This window comes from Schistocerca serialis, chromosome 5 (assembly GCF_023864345.2).
Source record: "Schistocerca serialis cubense isolate TAMUIC-IGC-003099 chromosome 5, iqSchSeri2.2, whole genome shotgun sequence".
NCBI classification, from domain to species: domain Eukaryota; kingdom Metazoa; phylum Arthropoda; class Insecta; order Orthoptera; family Acrididae; genus Schistocerca; species Schistocerca serialis.
Window position 1 is genome coordinate 226,267,326 of NC_064642.1, and position 15,216 is coordinate 226,282,541.

Genomic DNA, 15,216 nt, shown 5'->3' on the forward strand with positions numbered 1-15,216 from the left:
CGTTTACATGTTCTTGAAAACAGGTTTTGAAGTTTCTGCCTGTTTTCCCTACACAGTTGTCAGGAAAACTGGAGCATGGTGCTAATATGTAGGGAAAACAGGCAGAAACTCCAAAACCCGTTTTCAAGAAATTACACACAAGGTGTGAAATTTGTGTTACATTGGTATTATTACATTTGCAATGATGTTATCATTAGTGTAGCTACGTAACAGGGTTAACGTGGATTCTGGAACGATTTACGTATATGCATGGACTATGTTAATTACTTTTACTTCTAATTACAATCATTCACAAAATGATATAAACCGCAGTCTTTGATTGACGTTCGGATGAGTAGTTGTGCATGTTCTATATGTTTTATGTTACGTATGTTTTCTGTGTCTGTGTTATGTCAATGTACGCAGTCACTTGTTTCATCGTCAGCTATTTATGTCAGCCTGCCTTTGTCTTCTGTTCCATCTCTTTTGATGAGTCTGTTTTTATGTGTCATGTTCCGCTTCCGAGATGTTGGCGATTGCGTTCAACTACATCTATGTATCTATTTTCCTCAGTGCATCGTACCGTGTTGCTTCCGTTATGTAACTACGTGATTGCCTGTATCTAATGCATTTCAAAAGGACGTGTTCTAGGGAACCAATTTTCCGCCACGTGCGACAATTGCTTTCTGAATCCGACATGCGCTGCAAGTGCGTGGGATAAGGGCCACCTCCAACAACAAACTGAACCCTGCGTCGGTAGAGGTTGACATAGCACAACCGTAAACTCTCCCTTACACTGTGGAAAAATGAATAGACTCAACGGCCCTTATTACTCACACTTTTTTTCCAAGTGTCCAGAAGCCAATTTTTTAGTTGGCTCCTTTCTTCTATGTGCTGCAGAGTGATCTGCAAGACACTCTAAGGTCCACCCATTCTAAGCCAGTATGTGGTAGCGCCATTTCTGATGGTTATATCGATCGGGTATATTCCAATCACCACATACTGCTAATCGACTGATGATGTACCGAACGCCCCAGATAGTCTAAGTAGCACTCTCCTCTGTCCCCGCCTAACAGTGATCCCGTTCATGATGAGAGCGAGTCTATGTGCCCATGTACTAGATGCAAAGCTCAATACCGAATCGAAAAGTGCACAGTGGTTCATTCTTATGTGTGAGAGTGGCAGTCCGTATCGTGTCGAATATAATGTCGCTGGTTTGTGAGGTATACTTTCTACTTTGTTTGTGATTAGTCGTATCTGTTCGTCGAATCTGTGTCGTTCGTCGTTGCGTACCCCAAGATAGCTAGTTACTACCTCGCAATTTATGTTTGTGCTGTGTATTGTGATTACCGCGTGTCTTCGTAGTGACCCTTCACGCAATAGGTATGTTATTTTTCGTGCTGTTATGGATAAAAAAAATCGCAGAATCCCTCCTCTTCACCCCACCCCCTCCCATCCACCACCACCTGTCTACACGCCCCTCACACTGTAGGTTGAGCGCCGGATTACGTGTATACTCGACGCCTTGCGTCATTTGAAAATATACAAAACAGCGAGTCGTTCGACCACACTACGTCTCAACTGCTGTTCAGTTTCTCTATTGTTGAGCCAATTGAAAACGTGCAGCCTTATTTGAGCTGTGAGTAACGACGGCATGTTGTGCACCCGACGCTAAAGCCGTCCTCTCACGGGACGCAAAACGCACATGGACGACGAGCTGATGACCTCACTGCCTGAATTGCCACGTTCCACTACATTCCGAAGCGTGAAATAGAGAAGCTGACGCGTCAGACTGGACGCACATGGACGACGAGCTGATGACCTCACTGCTTGAATTGCCACGTTCCACTACATTCCGAAGCGTGAAATAGAGAAGCTGACGCGTCAGATTTTCCGTTGTACGTCACAAGGAGGACACAGCAGGGGTAATATTGTATGATGTTAAATACCGTATTTCTTAGGTTTTCTTTCTCATACAGCACGTTGGTATGAATGTAAGCTGATTGAAAGCATCGGCAAATTGAGAATTTCTCGAACTACTTAAACCGAACTACCCTAATGACATCACACACATCGATGCCCGAGGCAGGATTCGAATCGGCGACCGTAGACTGAAGCGCCTAGAACCGCTCGGCCACTTTGGCCAGCTTATCTGTGATTTGTTGTAATATATGACACGAAACTACACATCATTAGTACAGTTGATGTTTTTATTACTATAATTTGTATGCTGGGAAAATATACCGATTCAATACTAGGACGTATTGATGACCTACAGAAAGTGAGATTTTTTTGGTACAGTTTGCATACTAAATATCAAATAAAGGCTTCTGTAGATACCATGTTTAGACAGTCTATCGCACATATGGAGACGAAATTCTTCTGTCGAAGCTGTAGAGCAACTGATAGCATCGTGAGCGCTTGAGCTATGATCAGAAAGTCAGGCGGTTCGTGCTTATGTCTTTCGGAACATTTTAACCTTATTTTCTAAAAATATTCAGAATCTTTTTTGTTCTTCTAACAGAGGTATTACCTGGAGCATTCGATGTCATTTATTATAACTGTTGTATTTGTTGGAATTTTTGTTGGAAAGGCCAAGGACTGGAATGTTTCCCTAGTGGCCAGAAGTCCTGACATGACTGCTGGTCTATGCCTGAAGGTAAATACAAGTTACACACCGAAAGTTTCTGCTTTATGAATTTTACTGTAGAATACATAAACCCACCTCTAGGTTTATGGACTGGTTCACACTTGTAGCTTGCCGGTAAATATCTTTATCAGTCATGGTGAGCAGCTTCGAAAGAATCTTCCATTCGAAGGAAATTAAAGAAAGGAACCAAAATCTTCAAACCTCTGTGATGAGGCGTGTTGATACTCAATGCACCATCGAGGAATGGATATTATACACGCACGAACTGACATTAGAAACTGTGCCTTAACTGTATTCAATTTAAAAGCTAGTACGTGTCCCAGATCGTTGTACAGCATGTTGTAGTGTCCACTGCCAGCAATTCGCTGTTCAAGCTATGGACGAGTCCAGAATGTTCTTCGTCGATTTTCTCCTCTCTTCTTCAATAATGCTAACAGAGCGGACGCAGCTTTTTTACGGACACATATTTGGGAAAGTAACTGTGTAGTTTGCGAGCCAAATAAAGCTGACTATGCCTTCTGGAGTACGAAGAGAGAGCAATTCACGTTACCCAACTCATTCCGTGTGCCCGCCCACCTCCAGGTCAGCGTTAGCTGCGTCATTCCGTGTGAGGGCGGCTTAAATGTCAGTTGCATGAGGTTTGCTTAGCATTGGTCGGTAGAAGGGGATGTGGAACTGACGTCAGCAGTTTAATCGGATTTGAAATCGACTGTCGTTCGCACCGTGTGACGCTCGTAATTGGTCTGTGTCGGCTGATATCTTTCTACGACCACCGTCCTTATGCCGTGTCACATAGTTGCGAGTAGTACGTAATTCATTACACACGTGTTGGACACTTCACATTGGTACACCAACATATCGAGCAATTTCACTCACGATGGGGCCATGGACACCTCCCAAAACACGAGAGCTCTTTTCTGCCGTAGCGTCATGTCCACATGTGACCCATCTAACCGCGCTCATCTCGTACAGCCGGCTGGCACATGCACATCACTTCACTTACGTAACTCATGTCGACGGTGGAGGGTCACATGACAACCTACAGCGCTCTAAAATAGGCACTTTATGGGTGGCGGATGGGGTGGGGGCTTGGGGGAGAAATACACAGTATGTCCCAGCCTTTTAGGACTGAGATTGTGAAAAACAAAAGTGGTGCATAATGTTCATAAAATAACTCTATTTATTTAAAATAATCTGACCCTAATGATAACACATCTGATATCATTTTAAAAGTATTTTGAAACAGTCGACTTTGTTGATGATGGTGATGATTGGTTTGTAGGGCGCTCAATTGCGCGGTCATCACTGCCTGTACAAACTCCCAATTTTTACACAATTCATTTTCTTTCCACAATATCCAATCTAGCCACTCTCACAAATAATGATGATGAAACGATAAGGAGAACACATACACTCAGTCCCCAGGCAGAGGATATCCCCCAACCCGGCTGCGAATCGAACCTCTGGACACCGTGATCCTCAGGTAGCAGTCAGTGTTGTTGGATTTGCATTTAGTAATGCAATACACATTTCTTGAATGTCCGTAACAGCGTCCTATCATTGCCAACCAATCTGGGGAACAACCAGAAGTCGGCTGGGCCCAAATCCGGCGAATGCAGCTACTGGCCCAGGTCCGTGATACATTTGCTGACCAACTCGTGCACAGTCTTCGCTTTGCGGGCTCGGGTGTCATCATGGAGAGGCAACCAGGAACCGGCCTCTCTGTATTCTTATCGAATTTGCTGGAGGATTCAAATAGACTTGAAGTTGCCTCACTGCTCCACGGCCGTTTTCCGACCAATGTCAGACGCCTACTGCTATATTCATAGACTGAATGCCTGCTGCTTTGACTATCTACACAACTGTTTTTGAAACGTGAAGGATCTTGTCATCGAATCTCTCCACGAGATAGCACTGCAATTTGAAATTTCACACAATCAGTCCTAACGCAGGTGGGACACTGTTTTGTCCGCTAACAGTCCACAGATCATTGTATTACTGGTGCTCAGCTCCTGCAACGAAGCAATAAAGGACTAACAATGATTTCGGGATAACCTCAAACTTGAGTCAGACATTTGCATTCTTTGACGCCTCCGGGCGACTATAGCTAAGGCGGTACACGCCGTTAGTTGTAGTCCAAACTGTAGATCTTGATAGCTAACGAAGTCAACGGTGGAAACTGAAAGGCGGGCCCCTACTTCTGCCTTATGTCTGACAGACACTGAGGTTTGCAGGTGGCGCTCTGTCACTGTGCTTGCTTACCTTTCGCTTCCCTGCTTCAGTCCCGAGCGCTTTTCCTGGTATGGCACGTGGGCCCCATCGGCTTATCGACGTCACGTCGAGGCCATCAGAGTCTTTGAAGCGGAGGACTTTGATGTTTCCAGCGGAGGTCCTGACACACGGTGCGGCGCCAAAGATTCCGGAAGAGTGCTGCGCGAGGCTTAATGAAGGCCGCTTTGTCGGCTGTCGCTAAGGGACTTGCTGGGGTGGGGTGGTATCCAAAGGGTTAGCGTAGGGCTCTCACTGGGGTCGGGCGTTGGCTCCTGCGACGTGCTCTGCCAACATGGGGACCCCACGTTCGTAATTGGGAGACGATGTCCCAGCTAGCGTTTGTCTCCGCTACCTTCACTAATGAACCCAGCAGCGCCTCCACGTGTAACTTGGGTTTTAGTAACGTTAGCTATTGTCTACATAGAGCAGTATTTGGAAGTCTGGTTCTTACCTCCTACGTGTACATTTCAATCTATAATCATGCTCTGTAAACAACGATTGCTTACATTGCATCACATACGTAGGGTGAAAAGGATATCTGTTTAAAAGCCTCCTTGTGGGCTGCGATTAATCAAATCTTGTCCTCATGAAACCTACTGGAGCGATACCTAGGGGCTGGAGGATATTCCTAACCATCATGTAAAACCGATTCTAAGAACTTTATAAGTAGGCACTGTCGGGATAATAGTTTTCTTGTGTCTGCCACTTTAGTTTCTGCATCATCTCTGAGACTCTCTCTCTGGTCAGTCAAACTGTGCTGCCCTTCTCTGAATACGTTCAATTCCCGTGTTAGTGCTATTTGGTGCTGGTCCCAGACACTTGAGCTGTGTGCTAGGATGGATCGCACGAGCGATTTGTGAGCAATCGTCTTTGTAGGCTGAATTTCCCTCTAAGTCTCCAAGTTGTGAGAAATCTTCCACCGCCTTTACCCACAATTGAGCTTACGGGATCTTTAAATTTTGTATCACAACATAATATCACAGAAAAACATCAGGGTCGGCCGGGGTGGCCGAGCGGTTCTAGGCGCTACAGTCGGGAACCGTGCTACCGCTACGTTGGCAGGTTCGAATCCTGCCTCGGGCATGGATGTGTGTGATGTCCTTATGTTAGTTAGGTTTAAGTAGTTCTAAGCTATACGGGACTAATGACCTCAGAAGTTAAGTCCGATAGTGCTCAGAGCCATTTGAACCTTTTGAAAAACATCTGTGCATTCACAAATTTCGCTTGATACAACATAACAATGCAATTTTGGTAAGAAACTAGTTGTAGTACTGAGTCGAACACTTTCCCTAAATCGAGTATTACTGCTTCTACCTATTGTCTTGATACATAGCTTTTAGGACCCCAAGTGAGAAAATGGCAACTGGGTTTCACATAGTAGACATTTTTGGAATCAATGCTGGTTTGCATTCCTTTTGTGTTACCTCATTCCTTTTCTGCTCAGACCGTATTATAAAATTCTACAACAAATGGATATCCAGGATATTGGACGGAAGTTTTGTTGATCTGTTCTGCTACGGATGCGGGCTGTTCTTTCTTCCAGTTACTGGAACGGGTTTTTGTCCCAGGAATCTTCGCTAGATTATAGTTGGACCAGGGCTCATTCAGCCGCAAAGTCGCTAATTAATCTGATAGCTGTTCCATCAGGTTCTAAATTTTTGTCTATTTTTAGCGATTTCAACTGTTCCTCAGCACCACTGACATTAATTCGTACGCGTACGACAGCATGCTTATCTAATATGTTACAAAATGCCACGCATAGAAGGTGATATTAAGTGTTTGATACCTCGGAGTCTATTGGTGATGAAAATATAAAGTCAAATGTTTTGGATAGCCCTTGGGCTAGGAACCATTTTTATACCCAACAGAAGGATCGTCTTAGTCTGTCTATCCTACGATACAGGTTAAAAAAAATAATATTACACTCTCCCCCTGCTTAGGCAAATGGAGTAAGTCGGTTGGTTCTATTGGCATTCGATGTGGTCGACGGCAGGTTTGGTGCGACTTATGGAGGCATCATTAGTTCATGGACGGGCCTCGGGAAACGGTAAGGAAGGAGTTTCTTTACTATATCTTCGCAGACATTGCATAAAAGCCCAGTCGAGGATTCCAGGACAACCATGCACAGCAAATGGCCGAAATTTTAGTGATGTATTCCTATGTTCCCAATCGCGGAAAACGTTGAAAATTTTCTGTATCTGTTTCCAAGATACAGATGTTTAAAGTTACCTTAACTGTACCTGTAAAATCTGGTGTGACACGAAATATGAATAATAAATAACGGCAGAAATTTACTCAAATTTTTACTGTATATTCTGTAGGAATTTATCTAGAAGAGCCATCTCCCTATCTTCAAAAATCTTAATGCATTATCAAGAAACACCCTGAAAATTTTTTTTTAATTTTTTTGGGTACCCAAACCCAGTCGGGATTAAGAGACGGCTATGCATAGCAGCTTGCTGTAATTTTTTCGATATGTTCCTATGATCCTGATCTAGAATATCCTCCAAAATTACCTTCATATCTTTACCCGTTTCGGAGATACAGAGTTATCCTAGTTGGACATATAAAATCCGTTTTGAGGCTACTACGTCGTTTATGAAGTGACATAGCATGGAGATGTATGCTGTGAAGTGTTTCCGTTATCATCTGGGAACGCCATGTTGTAGTAATAATGTACATGAAAAATTTCTTTGCACGTAAAATACGGTCTGATGTGTCAAATTAATTTAACGTTATTACATTTTTGGTTTAAGTATTCTACTAAATTTTATTGACCAATACATTTCTTGTCATATGAGTTACGTGCCCTGCTATAGCAGGAAAAATAAGAGAACCAACGGAAAAGCGCTCCTATCGGAGCAAAAATAATGCTATTGGAGCACAAGAACTGCAAATACGTTCCCACTTAAAAGTCTGTAACGGAAAAATGCATATCAGCTACCACATTCCACCTTCTTCAGCACCTTTAAAAATTTTAACAAAAATTTTGGCATGCGAACATGTTCGCTCTTGAATGTCTCTGCAATATCCTTTCTTTCAGGGGTGCAGTGACCGTTCTCTCCGCGTACACAAGAGTGTATAAATACTCACTGCAAATGAACTTCCTTGTTTAGATAAGAGAGACGTTCGGAGCTTTCAGACACCACCAATAGTTTGCGGTATCTGTGACTCTGTTCTTCCAAGTGTGCTTCTTTATTGAATTACAAGCCTCTGAATATAATCCATACAACCATCCAGGAAAATTACCCAGAATTACACATAACTGGTACATATAACAAGCGAAATTGGTAAAACAAAGGGTGATGATAATGACATTAAAAAAACGCAGAAACAACTTGAAATAACATACTGGGATCGCACAAAATTTTTAGCCTACGTCAGATCTCTTTCTTTTTGTAGGTCTGACGTAGTTCTCGCCAGTTCATGCATTAAAAAAAGAAAAATTTACTGTGTCTTCGTGGAGATGGTTCTTTATTGTGCAGGGTAACTTCTCGGAATGGGTCTTACTGTCATCAGGATTCTAGGTGACATTGCCTCCACATCTGGCATAACATTACAGCTTCCTCTACGTCAACGTTAGTTCGTGCAGGGGTTCACTATGCGATATGTGGCGTGGATGCTGTGAAATTCGACAGTGGTTAAACCGACAGCACCGTATGCTAACTGCAATTTTGCAGTACTGCTATTATTCACGATGAGTATTTTCTTTTAACTGCCGCCAAGTGCCATTTATTGTCTAACTCACTCCGAATCCTATTTCCGCAAAGCGATAGTAGATCATTTTCTGGGTATCTTCCGTCCTTGAAATCACTGCCTCTTTGACAAGAGTGTCAATGACCCCGTTTCCCTTACATTGTCGTGAGCTTTTATCTAACGCACGGAGTCATTGTAGCCATTCCATTTGGTTAACGGATGCCATTCTCTCATGTGCTATCGGGTGGTTTTTATGTCATCGATGAAAATATTTAAGAAGAATAAACACTGATTCAGTGACAATATTTACCTGCGGTGCAGTATGACATTACTTAAGGGCATCGAAGATCGCCGCTGGCTTACCCGTAACTATTGCAAATTCCTCAGTGAGTTTGTGCTGAAATCCTATTGGTACTTAAGAAATTCAAGCAGTACATCCTGTAACATCTTGGTCCTGTGATCCTTCTGCGTAGAATGTCCTTTCCTGTGAGTATCTGGCTCGGGTTTCACAAAGGCTTAGTTTAAAATAAGTAGTTAATGTACCTGGCAGATGGAATTTGAGCTCAGGTTCAACATCAATACAGGAAAAACTTCGTTCAAATGTGAGCAGTTGTCGTGTAGACATGTTAGTCGAACATCTGGTGACGCCTCTATATATTCCTTTGTATTGGAGATAGATGCTTATCCAACTAATGATGAAAGGTGTAATATATTATAGGAAGTTCCTGGATGGAGGATAAAAAGGCTGGTATGGCGACTGCACACTCTTAACTTGCATACCAGTAACACAACCAGTTTGTGGTTACAACTCTTCTTTATTGATTACATATACAAATGAGTTCATCAGCAGTAATAATCAATTAACAACATTTGCATATCAAGACCCTATCCCGAATTAGTATTTACAATATTAACAGTCACACTTGTGACAATGGCCGCTTTACGTGCCGGTAACAACAGATAACCAAATGTTTACAATGTCGGCTATCGCCTTTCTCACTCAGTTTTACGCTTACTGAAAAGGTAAAATTAATTTGATGCTATCTGACCTGAAGGGTACTATTAATTGTTCTGTTTACTCTTAGCATTGTACTACACTCAACGTCTGGAAGATTCTAGACTTCATGCAAGCTTAAGGCAAAACGTCAATTTCATGAACATGTGATGGACGCGAGCAAATGTTAATCTATTACGATTTCACAAACAGACGATCGAATGGGTGAACTTATACTCAACTTTGGGCAGTAGGAAATCTTCTGCCTAAAATAAGCCTCTCGTTGAATGTAATAGAGAAATCGCGCTTTAACGGCGTACTGACAGTCCTGAGTTCAAATCCTGAGATTTCCGTCAGACTACAAGCTCGCGGGGCGAGGTTTACTCGCTTCGACCACTATACAAATTTCTGAAAACAGCAAAACATGATTGGCCGACACATTGTAGTGTATACAAGTTACATAAATATATATATATATGGAAAAGCAATAACTTAGTATAAACGTATTACAAGTTAACCAATGAACAGGATTAAGGAGCTTAGTTTCCTTTGAGTAAAAAAAAAAAAAAAAAAAAAAAAAAAAAAACAAGAAAGAAACCAAATACTACGTGAAAAGATGTGTCAGTCCACACCATATGACTTAAGGTAATCTGTCTTTGCTGAATGACTGACACCACGTAACTCAAACGTGCAGTACTTAACGTAACAATCATCCTTCAGATAGGTATTTGCAATTGCAATAGGAAACTAATATCCCTTCCAATACACACAAGAAATTGTTAACAACAACTACCACTAATTCGTAAAACCAGAAAATTCTAAATCTATAACTAGATTAAGCAATGACGTTCAAGTGAACCAGCTACCTTCAGCGTGCCACTAAGCACCAAATACAAACTTACAAATGCGAGGCGCTATTTCTAGCCACTTTAGTAACATAATTTCATGGCCGTTCCAGAACATAGCTCGCCTCGCCACCACTGCAGTGAATGTTTTGCTGGCCACTAGCACGAGCAACTTCAACAGTCAACAGTCCTTAAGTACGCAATAATATGCACTATATATAGAAGGAGGAACCCACAACGAAAGCTTGGCGATTAATTTTTTTTTCCTTAATGTGAAATTCACACGGCATCCAGCCACATCTCTCTCGAGGTATTAGCAAATCCTGGTCGCCACTGGCCAGCCGTGTCAATACAACTTTAATACTTTCCGGCAGCGGCCCACGCTTCTTCGTTGCTCCAACTCAACTGGTCCTCACGGCATACGGCCGTGCCACGTGACACGGTGGGTGTCGCCAGCTCCCCACAACGACAACATCGAAGCACGTCGCGTCACAGACTGACTCGGCTGAGGCGCACACGCACTCTCCTCGACTTGCGCACGCGCGCCACCACAAATAGCCTGCCTCAGACACGCAAAGAGAACAAGGCACAGAGACAACGATCAAAGATGGAAGTTAGAATCGATATCGCCTGGCGCCAGAAACCCACCGGCTCAAAGGCGTCCTAGGAAAATTGAGCGCTCTTCATTAAGAATTCTAGGTTTGAATATTTGTTCACTTTCCACAAGTAATGCATTTGCTGGCGATGACAGTATGACCGAAACAATAAAATCTTCTCCGTTTACAAGCCGAGTTACTTCCTATTAAACACTCGCTTCAGTAACTGTCTCTGTCAACGACATCAGTAGTTAAAATCACTTACTGCGATGGCTGACACGGTGTTATATCCATACTACGGCAGCGACTGGAACCTCCCAGAGGGTGCCTGAGTGCCACAAGCGAGTAAGGCAAGTAGGGCAGCTCCTAGAGGTTCCGTCCTGCCGCGACACCGAGAGACACCAGATGGAGCGAGTAGCCGGCGCCACGTTTGAAACGGCTGCTCCCACGTCTATGCAAGAGTCAGGCCTCGTCCTTGCTTTCACTCAATGTCGAAAGCCTGCCCCATGACCCATGCCAACATCTAGGCTATGTTCAGCCACTGCCAACTTGTCAGTTCCTCTTTGTTTAACATGACGTAAATGCTCTACACAAATCTTAGCAACAGTGCGAATAATCTGACCTATGAAGTGCTGCCTCCATTCACAAGGAATTTCATACACGAAATGAACCCTAGTTGTATTGAAAGGGGCTTAATACACCTCTTACCATCGAGCCTGGCCGGAGTATTGGTCTCAGTTCATGTGTCTTTAGCAGGTTGAAACGTCCACTTTGAAAAATTAAGAATGACTGTGCTGGTAAACTTCTACGTTATTTGATACAGAAACAGCTAAGTAAAACTAATCGTACTCAGACAGTTTTCTCTTGACTTATTCTGATCATCATGAAACGGACATACAAAATTTTGTAGTGCAACGCAGTCTGACTTTCAATAATCCCTACAAAAGAACGGCACTGACTAACAGTAACCTATTCCTTTCATGAATCACTTACCTCACAAAAATCTTCGTTACTCGAATTACCGCAATACAGTGGGCGCCGATACTACCAGATAAACAAAAGATTCTAACTACTGAAGGCACTGACTGCTGATAGGCATAAAGACTTTTATAGAGAACGAACAATGTATTTACCTTAATAACGTTCAAAAGTCATTATATATATATAATTTTGTCAGCTCGTGGACACACATCCAGGTCGTCCGCTCCTCACAAAACTCTGGCACCTCTCTCTCCACATCCACCACTGCTGGCGGCTCACCTCCAACTGCCCAACGCTACGCGCTTTTCACATCCAACTGCCCAATACTACACTAGCCAATATTCCAACAATGCCAACCAGCCACGGACTGCACACAGCGCAGTCAACGATTTTCATACAGAGCGCAGCGTGGCGTTATCAACATAAAAACCTAAACAGCCTACATGCTCGCCACAAAAAGTTTTACAAATTGTTTTGGGCAGTGGTCAATACATATTTTCTAATTTTTTTTATTAACGCTAGTAAATATGTAAAATGCACACACTTATTGATACACCGTTGGTCAAAAGCAAAAGTGGTCCTCACCTTCCATAAAGACAGTTCTGTTCATAGTGGATTTCCATGCAGTCTTGAAGAAGTAGTGTTGTCCTACCAACGGAAAGAAAGTGTTGGCTCTTGACATGCACACACGTAAGGGCCACATCAGAGCAAACCCACAGCAGAGTCAGTCGAAGTTTTGAAGAATGTTGGTAGGTAAGTCATCACAGACCAGACCCACTGTAGTCCTGGTAGAGATTATGGTATTGGTGGGCCATCAAAGGTGCAGACACACTGTAGTCCTTGCAGCGATGGCTAGCAGCCATCCATTGCGACTATGCAGGAGCACAATCAACATCGAAGCGCCTTTCGGATAATATAGCGAGTTCATGAACCATCACTCACAAACTTTTTGGAATGTCCTTAGAACCAGCAGTGCTGTTAACTAGTCCCTTGCTGAATTATCCAACACACATATTATGACATTCAATTTAACAAATTTCCATTTTCTGATGGACAAACGTCCAGATCGTCCGTTCAAAACTCTGGCATCTCTCTCGCCACATCCACCACTGCTGGCGGCTCACTTCTAACTGACCAGCGCTACGTGCTGTTCAGCTGTTCATATCAAACTGCCCAACACCACCCGAGCGAATATTCCAACAATGAGTCCAACGAGCCACAGACTGCACATAGCGCGTGGCGTTACCAACATAAAAACCTTAACAGCGTACTTACAATGTGTCCTCTCTTACTAGTAGTTCCACCACGGTATGGAAGGAATGCTGCTGGCTTGGGTTCTTCTGCCGATTCACGAGGCGTCTCTCATCGGTGACACTTGAAAGCTTTTGGCTTTTCTCGAAGATAGCTATCGGAAACTCGACAATTTTATTCGACGTCTGTTAACCGAGAAGATATTATTGGAGCGTAACGCCACACAGAACTCCGAGGATCCACATCATGACAGAAAAACATACAGTCAGCCCTTTATATTGGGTCCTGAGCTTGTCGCCGACCGTAGCATATCATTCCATAGTCCTGTGAACGTACCATGCCGCGACACAAATTCATGCAGGTGTGTCTGCTCACACTCCACACTACGCCTGCTAACGTTCTAAAGATTTTAATTTTGCTACTACTTGATTCAACTGAATTGAGTCAGCATTGGCGGTCGAATACCTCCGTCATAAGAAATCACCCTGATTCTGCCAACTGCCTTGTCGAAGAGGTCGGAGGAGCGGACTGAATTTCAGGGCACTCTCTTGTCCTTTGGACTAGAAAATGCCCCTAAAGACGGAAGAATCAGCAATGATAAACGGCATGAGAATGCGGAAGGCATTAGAAACCACTGCATTAAAGGAACATAGCGTGTATCTACAGGACATGTGGCCTGTAATTGAAAAAGTATCATGAGATCTCTCCATTGACAAAAGATTCCGGAGTAGTCCCCCATTCGGATCTCCAGTAGGAGACTGCCAAGGGGGAGGTGACCATGAGAAAAAGGTTAATAATCGACGAAATGATAGTGTTCTACGATTCTGGGCGAGGAATCTCAGGACCTAGAAAGTGGTAGGAAAGCTACAAAATTTGAAAAGGGAAATGCAAAGGCTCATTCTAGATATAGCAGGGCTTAGTGAAATGAAATCGAAGGAAGACAAGGATTTCTGGTCAAATGAGTATAGGGTAATATTAATATCAGCAGAAAATGGTATTACGGGAGTAGGGTTCGTTATGAATAAAAAGGTAGGGCAAAGACTGTTACAGTGAACATTTCAGAATCAACAGCAAACCAACACCACCTAGTTCAGTTGAGGATGAAGATGAAGAAATAGAGAAAGGATATGAGGATATTGAAGGGGTAATAAAGGGAGATGAAAAACTGATAGTCAAGGGGGACTGCAGTTGTAGGGAAAGGAGTAGAAGAAAAGGTTACAGGAGAATATGGGTTTAAGACAAGGAATGAGAAGAGAGAGACTAATTGAGTTCAGTAATAAATTTCAGCTCGTAGTAGCGAATTCTCTGTTCTCGAATCACAAGAGGAGGAGGTATAATTGTATAAGTTATATTCCATCATGTTGAGACAGAGATTCTGAAATGAGATATTGGACTATAAAGCATACCCAGAAGCAGATATTGACTCAAATGGCAGTGTAGTGATGAAGAAGAGTAGGCTGATGTTCAAGAGATTACTGAAACAGTATCTGTAAGCATAAAAGTGAAATACAGAAGTAATAAGGGGTGATGAGACACGCTTGAAGTTCTCTAAGGTTACAGATACAGCAATAAGGAATAGCTCAGTAGACAATACAGTTGAAGGGGAATTGAAATCTCTAAAAAGGGAAGTCACAGAAGTTGGAAAGGAACACGTAGGTACAAAGAAGGTAATTGCGAAGAAACTGTGAGTAACACTGCAGCTTAATGACGAAAGAAGCAAGTACAAAAATGTTAAGGAAAGTCAACAATACAGAAATATAAATCACTTAAGAATGAAATGAAAAGGAAATATAGGGAAGCTAAGATGAAATGGCTGCGTGAAAAATGTGACGAAATCGAAAAGGAAATTATAGACGAAAGGACTGATTTAGCAAATAAGAAAGTCGAAACAACCTACGGTGACATTAATAGCAAGGATGGCAACATTAAGAGTGCAACAGGAAATCAACTGTT